Raw genomic sequence first — 10,261 nt, forward strand, 5'->3', positions numbered from 1 at the left:
GTCACGCTCGCGGTCGTTATCAATGGCGAGAGAATTTCACGTTGCTTTGGCTCTCACGGTGTCGGAAACTGAATAAGAATGATGATCATCATCATCATCCGTGAGTGGTAACTCCGCGTGCAAACCGTGGCTGTAATACTCGGAGCGAGTTGTCCACCAGCCTTCTGCTGTGTAACTGCTGTGCATCATGCGCGTGTGCCTCTACCCACCGCTCTTCAACGTATGCAAGTGTGGCGTGCGACTGGAGGTGTTTTCATTGCGACAGTCAAACTGCGCGCGCGTGCGTGTCCGGGTATCCCAGTGCAGAGTGTGCGCATGCAGCCTGTGGCGCGCGAACGTGAGAGTGCGACGGTGGCGAGGCAAGAATACACACGTGCGTACATGTGTGGAACTTCTTTAGCACCGTACGTAGCCCTCCGTGTTAATTGCGACAGAGAGAGAGAGAGAGAGTTGGGGCGGGGAGGAGGGGGTGATCGCATGATCTGGGTCGTGTAGTCACATGATCTGGGTTGGGTGGTCACATGATCTGGGCTGTGTGGTCACATGATCTGGGCTGTGTGGTCACATGATCTGGGTTGGGTGGTCACATGATCTGGGTTGTGTGGTCACATGATCTGGATTGTGTGGTCACATGATCTGGGTTGTGTGGTCACATGATCTGGGCTGTGTGGTCACATGATCTGGGCTGGGTGGTCACATGATCTGGGTTGTGTGGTCACATGATCTGGGCTGTGTGGTCACATAATCTGGGTCGTGTGGTCACATGATCTGGGTCGTGTGGTCACATGATCTGGGCTGGGTGGTCACATGATCTGGGTTGTGTGGTCACATGATCTGGTCTGGGTGGTCACATGATCTGGGCTGTGGTCACATGATCTGGGTTGTGTGGTCACATGATCTGGGCTGGGTGGTCACATGATCTGGGCTGTGTGGTCACATGATCTGGGCTGTGTGGTCGCATGATCTGGGTTGTGTGGTCACATGATCTGGGCTGGGTGGTCACATGATCTGGGCTGTGGTCACATGATCTGGGTTGTGTGGTCACATGATCTGGGCTGTGGTCACATGATCTGGGTTGGGTGGTCGCATGATCTGAATTAGGTGGCCACATGATCTGGGCTGTGTGGTCACATGATCTGGGCTGTGTGGTCACATGATCTGGGCTGTGTGGTCGCATGATCTGGGTTGTGTGGTCACATGATCTGGGCTGGGTGGTCACATGATCTGGGCTGTGTGGTCACATGATCTGGGTTGTGTGGTCGCATGATCTGGGCTGTGTGGTCACATGATCTGGGCTGGGTGGTCACATGATCTGGGCTGTGTGGTCACATGATCTGGGTTGTGTGGTCACATGATCTGGATTGTCCCAAAACATCCTCGTCGGTCGCTCGTTTTAATTCACAACTCGCCGGGAAAAAAACAAAAGGTGGGGACCCTCGTCGAGGCTGGCTTTGCCGAGCGAGAGCAGCGATTGTTGTTCAGTCGCTCGCACGTTTAGCCTCGTCGAGGTCAAGAGGTCAAAGTGGCCGGTGCCGTTGATGCCCCTCATCGATTCCCTCCTCCTACGGATCCTTCAATTGCCGGAAGATTGACCTGTGAACCCCAGCGACCCCTGCGAGGGTATTCCAACAGCGTCGCTTTACCCCTTGGGTCTTCCCCTTCGCTGCCATCATTGTGTTTTGGTTTTCGCGCGTTGTGCCTCATGGACTCTCCGGATGCGGTCGTACCGCGGGTTGTTCGGTGCGATGGATGTCCGACGTTTTGCTCCACGTGCTGGGAGCCTTATTTGGGTGAACATTGGGTAATGCGGAAGCCATCCCACAGGACGTACAGCGAAACGTCGGACAACACGTGGCACGTCGTGCGTGGCGGTCACAGGCACCGTAACCACGACGACCATTCCAAACCCATCGCTCCCCACCCACAGCGCCCTCCTCAACGACGCATGCTCGCAACATCGCTTCTCTTGAAGCATCGCTAATAAACATCGCTTATCATCACAGCCCCCCTCCCCCCTCCCCCCACCCGGGCCACATTTCCACGAAGCATGTCGCTTAACCGTGCCACGCGATGGCGCCGCTAACTTCCTCTGCATGCGCCTCAGTTCGAAGGCCACAGGAAGCTTGTCTCCTACTTTAAAGTCCGACTTTCTAGGCCGCACGAGGGACAGATGTGACCCCCTTACCCTGAGCTCCACCAGAATCACCGCTCGCCACACCCGATGCGAGAAAACCACTCTCTCACGATCACCGTGGGTGCCGCGTCGTGTCCAAATCTCACCCGGCGGTCGTGAGGCCCGTGGGTCCAAGGGGGACGGAATGCAGAAATGAGACTTCACGCAACTTGCGATGACATCTCGTTGTGACGAGTCTACAGTTATACAATAAGGGGAGCACTTTTCCAATACTCTGCCATGAGGTCGGTGTTTGCCATATGACGCTCAAACAGATGATTTAATGCTGACAGATGAAACTTAGTCAAAGCAAGAATCCACATTCCGTGTGAGTTGAGCGTGTGTGTAGTACATTGGTGGGGGAGCGGTGGTGTAGTGGTTAGCGCACTGCGCCACCAACACGGCCACCTGACTTCGATATTCGCAATAACAGTTTCGAATATCTGAGGCGGTTCTGGGCCTCCCCTAGGTCGACTCAGCCTTAAATGAGTGCCTGGTGTGGTGTGTAAGCATCAGCTCTGGGGAGACAAAGGCGGCCAGGCGCGGTGTTGGTCACCCACCCCCCAGTGTTGCGGTGCCGGACTTCATAGGTGCTCGCTAACAGCACTTGCCTCGACAGTTTGCTAAAGGCTTTACGGGGGATCTTTGTCTTTGTAAGGAATTCGCGGCCATGAAGTCGCAACATTTTGAGAATCCGGTTTTAGTCAAGGGCGGATGAAATCCAGATTCGGTCCCAAGATCTCAGCGCCCTGACCTCTGAACCGACGGGGTCACCTCGGGATTGACAGGCCGGAGGTTCCGCGAGCAATGCAGCTTTGTTTTATGAGTCTAAAACTCAACTTTCGAACCACCTCCTCGTCACCTCCTTGAAGGAGAGTCGCAACTCGTCGCATTTCGACCCGAGGTGGCATTGTGCCAGGCGTGGAGGATGGTGTTCGGACGTAAGTCGTCGGGATGTTTAGCGAATGTTAAGCAGCGTGTAAGCAAATTGTGTTCAACTCTCTCTCTCTCTCTTTATTGCCTCCTGACCCTTCACCGACCACATTTTTAGTTTTGAAAACCGAATTGAGTTATTTATTTCGGACCAGAATTCGTGTTCAAATATAGCATTATTTGAAAATTGATATCAATATAAATGTAAAAAAATATATATTACTGTATACAGAACAATAAACGAATACTGATTGAAAAAAAGACCGCGTTCTAAATCTGTGTTTTGTTTTTCTGTTAAAGAAAAGTTACAGCCAAACCCGCATTAGGAAAGACACCAGACTAATCAAAAAAGGTGTCGGCGTGACAACGTTATAGGGCACAATTCAACAAACCACATATACCGCTTTGGCCTGTGTTAACGACGTCGTTGTCCTATGAAGAGACCGGCCTCGGCCACGGGAACGTGGAATTCCCATCACTCGTCCAATCGGGCAGTGTGTCATGGAAGACGAGAGCCTGCCAACGTGTCACGCCGTGCGTGCGAGCTTGTTTGTTATCGGATGCCGTGGGGCTCCGTGGCGGATGGAGCTCCGTGCGGGCCCCGTGCTTCCGTTGTCGAAGTTGGCAGCCTTCGCCAACCCGACGCAGACAATCTTGCGCGAAGCTCATGGGCAACCCTGGACCGCATCCACACTCGGGCGCCTCGGTGGCGAGGAGATGTTCACTACCTCGCCTGGTATGCAGGATGTCGTAGGTTTGATCCCGGCCCTAACGCCTCATTATTTGGAGTTCGCGTGTCTCTCTCTCTCTCCGTGGTCGCGTTGATTTTTCTCCGGGCTCTCCGGTTTTCCCCTTCACATTTAGAATCAGCGTCACGCTTTTCGGGTATTTGACTGCTCCACATTTCCACGTGACGAGCCAATGGGCTATCATTTGTGGCCAGGTCGCTTCTGGAATAGAGCTCGAAAGCTCAGTGGGCCTCACCTGGCAAAATAAAAATAGTTTAGTTTTAGTTTATATTCCAAGTTTTAAATATATTTACGTAAAAAAACACCTCTAACACCTCGAGGTGTTAAATCCAGTGTGAAAAACAGAAAGGGCGACACGAGTGAGTTAATGAGCTCGATGTAGCGCACACTTTCGTGCCAGCTCAAAACGAGATCCTTGTTTACAAACTCGTAGCCACTCAGGTTCAAGGAAGAGTTGTGTAAAGGGATGCTACAGATGTTTGTAAGTCATCAAAAAGTCGTCGTCGTAAACTAGAAGTAACATCAATCTGCGTGTTTTATTTTATTTTTAAGATGAATGTTTAAAGCGTCACGGACAGGCGAGACGAGGAACAGGAATGCATTACCGATGGCCGCTACGGCACAAAGCAAACACATTGACAGTATTAATAATTCAAATAGGGCAAGTTAGATTATTTGTTTGACTTGTCATGAGAAAACAATAAAAATGTTGAGGCTGGGACAATTAGAGGCATCACAAGAAGTCGGCGAAGACAGCGGTAAGCAGGTTGAACACGGTCAGCCGATTGAACAATTGGATACAGCTGGGAGGAGTATGTAATGCAACGTGGCATCAATGAGTGTGAGTTTAACCTTGATAGATTATAACATTGCCAATCTATAAGAAGGATAGTATTATTCGGGGCTAACCACGGCTGGAAATATTGTGCAGTCCTGAAGTTATTTTGTGGGAATTGCTGGAGACTCAAAGAGACAAACTAAAAACTCAACTAAACTTCATGGGATCTACTTTGCCAGTACCAAAATATGAGAATAGGTTTTTCCATTTTTCTGGCAACAAAATAGGTGTTAAGATGTTAAAACACCAAACTGAAACATTTTACAAGGAATCATGTCTGCATTAACCACAATGCTTGTGGTCAGAATGCAAACAAAAAACATATCAAGGACAATGCATTATATTATCAGAGTGTGCTATTATCACTAAACTAATCTCTTTTTATTTTACGAGGTAAGGCCCACTAAGCTGTATAGTTTTACTCAGAAGCGACCTGGCCACAAATGACAGCTCAACGAAGTGGTTTATTATCACGTGGAAATGTCTAGCAGCCGAAATACTTTAAGCGCGTGACGTTGATTCTAAATGCGGAGGACCCGGGGAAAAAAATCCACGCGACCACCGGGAGAGAGAGGCACGCAAACTCCATATATACCGCAGGCGTCAGAGGGTCTGGGTCGGACCAACGACCTTCTGCATACCAGGCGAGGTAGTTAACATCTCCTAGCCACCGTGATGATGATGACAGAGAGAGACACGCAAACTCCAAATATACCGCAGGCGTCAGAGGGTCGGGGTCGAACCAACGACCTCCTGCATACCAGGCGAGGTAGTTAACATCTCGCCACGAACTGAAACGGTACAGAGACACAACGTCGAGTTGATTTCCATATTTTTATGTATACCACGTGGGTAATAGCAGCAACTACATCCCCTCAACACGTTCAGCAATCGCACTGCCTATGTTAGAGGCCATTTGTCCGAAACGTCGCCTCCAGGGTCACAGCGTTGTTGACGATCGTGTTGAGTCTTTGTTGTTGTTGTTGTTGTTTGTGTGCCACTGCCAACGCAGCAGCAGCAGCAGCAGCACACAAGACATGACACGGATGAGTTTAGAACTGTGAGTGGGCAATGTCAGGTTCTCCTGATGCCGGCACGTCAGCCGGCATCAGGTGCGGGGGGTGGTGACGGTGGCCGTCGGTCGCGACTCCGAGCCGCGTGAAGCGACGCTGGAAGTAATTGCCACGGCGACGATAATTGCTGGCGAAGTGTTCTCAGGCTGCGAACTTCCACGGCGTGAGTTTTAATTCACTCCGTGTGAGTAGCTCCGCTTTGCTCGCCTAAGACGTCGCCGGTGCGCTGACAGGCCGATAAAAAGCCGCTTGAGTTGTCAGCGTTTGCACATTGCCGAGGAAATACCATCACCAGCAGTAGCAGCAGCGGCAGCAAAAACAAATATTCAACAAAAGTTAAAGCCACAGGGTCTCCACGCACACTCGTGGACCGGTTTAGATATATCTCACCACTGATATCACTCACCACTGATATCACTCACCACTGACACCACTCACCACTGACACCACTCACCACTGACATCACTCACCACTGACACCACTCACCACTGACGTCACTCACCACTGATATCACTCACCACTGACACCACTCACCACTGATATCACTCACCACTGATATCACTCACCACTGACACCACTCACCACTGACATCACTCACCACTGACACCACTCACCACTGACACCACTCACCACTGATATCACTCACCACTGACACCACTCACCACTGACGTCACTCACCACTGATATCACTCACCACTGACACCACTCACCACTGACGTCACTCACCACTGACATCACTCACCACTGACACCACTCACCACTGACATCACTCACCACTGACACCACTCACCACTGACATCACTCACCACTGATATCACTCACCACTGACATCACTCACCACTGACACCACTCACCACTGACACCACTCACCACTGACATCACTCACCACTGACGTCACTCACCACTGACATCACTCACCACTGACGTCACTCACCACTGATATCACTCACCACTGACATCACTCACCACTGACACCACTCACCACTGACACCACTCACCACTGACATCACTCACCACTGACACCACTCACCACTGACATCACTCACCACTGATATCACTCACCACTGACACCACTCACCACTGACGTCACTCACCACTGACATCACTCACCACTGACACCACTCACCACTGACGTCACTCACCACTGACACCACTCACCACTGACGTCACTCACCACTGACATCACTCACCACTGATATCACTCACCACTGACACCACTCACCACTGACGTCACTCACCACTGACATCACTCACCACTGATATCACTCACCACTGACACCACTCACCACTGACGTCACTCACCACTGATATCACTCACCACTGACATCACTCACCACTGACATCACTCACCACTGACATCACTCACCACTGACACCACTCACCACTGACACCACTCACCACTGATATCACTCACCACTGACACCACTCACCACTGACACCACTCACCACTGACACCACTCACCACTGACACCACTCACCACTGACATCACTCACCACTGACACCACTCACCACTGACACCACTCACCACTGACATCACTCACCACTGACATCACTCACCACTGACATCACTCACCACTGACATCACTCACCACTGACGTCACTCACCACTGACGTCACTCACCACTGACACCACTCACCACTGACACCACTCACCACTGACATCACTCACCACTGACATCACTCACCACTGACATCACTCACCACTGACATCACTCACCACTGACGTCACTCACCACTGACGTCACTCACCACTGACACCACTCACCACTGACACCACTCACCACTGACGTCACTCACCACTGATATTTCTCACCACTGACATCACTCACCACTGACACCACTCACCACTGACACCACTCACCACTGACGTCACTCACCACTGACGTCACTCACCACTGACATCACTCACCACTGACACCACTCACCACTGACACCACTCACCACTGACGTCACTCACCACTGACGTCACTCACCACTGACATCACTCACCACTGACACCACTCACCACTGACACCACTCACCACTGACGTCACTCACCACTGACGTCACTCACCACTGACACCACTCACCACTGACGTCACTCACCACTGACGTCACTCACCACTGACACCACTCACCACTGACGTCACTCACCACTGACATCACTCACCACTGATACCACTCACCACTGACGTCACTCACCACTGACGTCACTCACCACTGACACCACTCACCACTGACGTCACTCACCACTGACGTCACTCACCACTGACACCACTCACCACTGACGTCACTCACCACTGACATCACTCACCACTGACACCACTCACCACTGACGTCACTCACCACTGACGTCACTCACCACTGACACCACTCACCACTGACGTCACTCACCACTGACGTCACTCACCACTGACACCACTCACCACTGACGTCACTCACCACTGACATCACTCACCACTGATACCACTCACCACTGACGTCACTCACCACTGACACCACTCACCACTGACGTCACTCACCACTGACGTCACTCACCACTGACATCACTCACCACTGACACCACTCACCACTGACACCACTCACCACTGACGTCACTCACCACTGACGTCACTCACCACTGACATCACTCACCACTGACACCACTCACCACTGACACCACTCACCACTGACGTCACTCACCACTGACGTCACTCACCACTGACACCACTCACCACTGACGTCACTCACCACTGACGTCACTCACCACTGACACCACTCACCACTGACGTCACTCACCACTGACATCACTCACCACTGATACCACTCACCACTGACGTCACTCACCACTGACGTCACTCACCACTGACACCACTCACCACTGACGTCACTCACCACTGACGTCACTCACCACTGACACCACTCACCACTGACGTCACTCACCACTGACATCACTCACCACTGACACCACTCACCACTGACGTCACTCACCACTGACGTCACTCACCACTGACACCACTCACCACTGACGTCACTCACCACTGACGTCACTCACCACTGACACCACTCACCACTGACGTCACTCACCACTGACATCACTCACCACTGATACCACTCACCACTGACGTCACTCACCACTGACACCACTCACAGCTGATATCACTCCGATTAGCACGGTTGGCTATGTGCGGTGCGAAAGAAGTTCAGCATACATTCATTAATTCATTCCATGTTTGTCAAACTCATGGGGAGGGGTAATTTGTAGCAAGCTGTTGAGACTCAATTAAAAACGGAACGGCGAGCGCCTGGGTTGATAACCCGCCTGGGTCGCCTCGCCCCCACTCCAATTGGCGGTGTCAGCGAGGCAGAATGGGCTCCACTGAAAGGAGAAACGGGTAATTACAACTTCAATAAGCAACAAATAATGACGGCCGAACAATAAACTCAGATTTGCAATCGGTGTTACTGTTTGGAGCGTGAATACAGAATGCCTCGCGGGGCTGCGAGTGCGTTCGCTGATTAATATCCGCGCAGAGAGAGGGGCTCCAATTATAACCCGGAGAGCTCCTCGTTTGAATACTCAGTTCTTGTCACTTGTGTTCAAGTGAGAATCCGTTGAGATCTATTTTGTTACTTTGTTAAAGGGAATCTAAAACAAGAGCGTACATAGACTCGTGTTGTCTGCCACAATTAATTCGTGGGACATTTTATTTTCTCAACAAGTTCTCTCTGTAATTCTCAGCGGTCGGCGCCCAGGATAGAAGGCGCAGCCCAGCAAGTGCCGGTTCACACCACTGCTGGCGGAAGGGTTTCGGCCAGAGAAAGCTCTAGAGAGCACCTCCATGAAGGGTGTTTGGCCTACTCTTCCACGCTGGCTAGACGTTTTGGAAGAGGTGGAAGCACCCACACTTTACCCCACCGCCACGCGACCTGCCCATCGACTAACTGCGGCCGTGTGCCCGCGTGTGGCACCACTGGGGGTTGTACATCGAAAGGCGCGCCGCGCTGGAGAGGCTCCATCTCCGTCGTGGGGCGAGCTTGCTGTGCGCGTGAAGCTCATCACCACCGAAGACGTTCATGCCACCACTCCTCGCCAAAGCCCCCCACCCCCCACTCCCCCCCCCCCCCCGCTCTCCCCATCGTTCCCCACAGTGGACACGCAGCGACCTCCAAGATCTGGCTCCTATAACAATCGGTGGGCTCGCGGGCCAACCCACAGCGCAGGACGTCACTGGTGAAGAGAGCAGACACGCAATTAGCAATAGCTATACAGGTGCGTGTGTATACATTTATTTTACACGATTATTTCGTGAGATTTGTTTAAATATAAAACGTGGGTGGTGCCGAGGCTGCTGTCTGTGCTTCGCAACTACTCGGGGTGGGTGGGGGGGGGGTTATCGCGACTTACGTAAAAAGGCATTTTTAAGAAGGCTTTTTTCATCATTGGGGTTTTAATAAAGGCACGGCATTGATTTTTTTTAGAGTTTCATTATGTTTATGGGAAGCCATCGGTGCTTTATTAAGTCATGGGGTAAT

The sequence above is a fragment of the Lampetra planeri genome, chromosome 54 (genome assembly GCF_965212315.1).
Source record: "Lampetra planeri chromosome 54, kcLamPlan1.2.h2, whole genome shotgun sequence".
Lineage (NCBI taxonomy): Eukaryota > Metazoa > Chordata > Hyperoartia > Petromyzontiformes > Petromyzontidae > Lampetra > Lampetra planeri.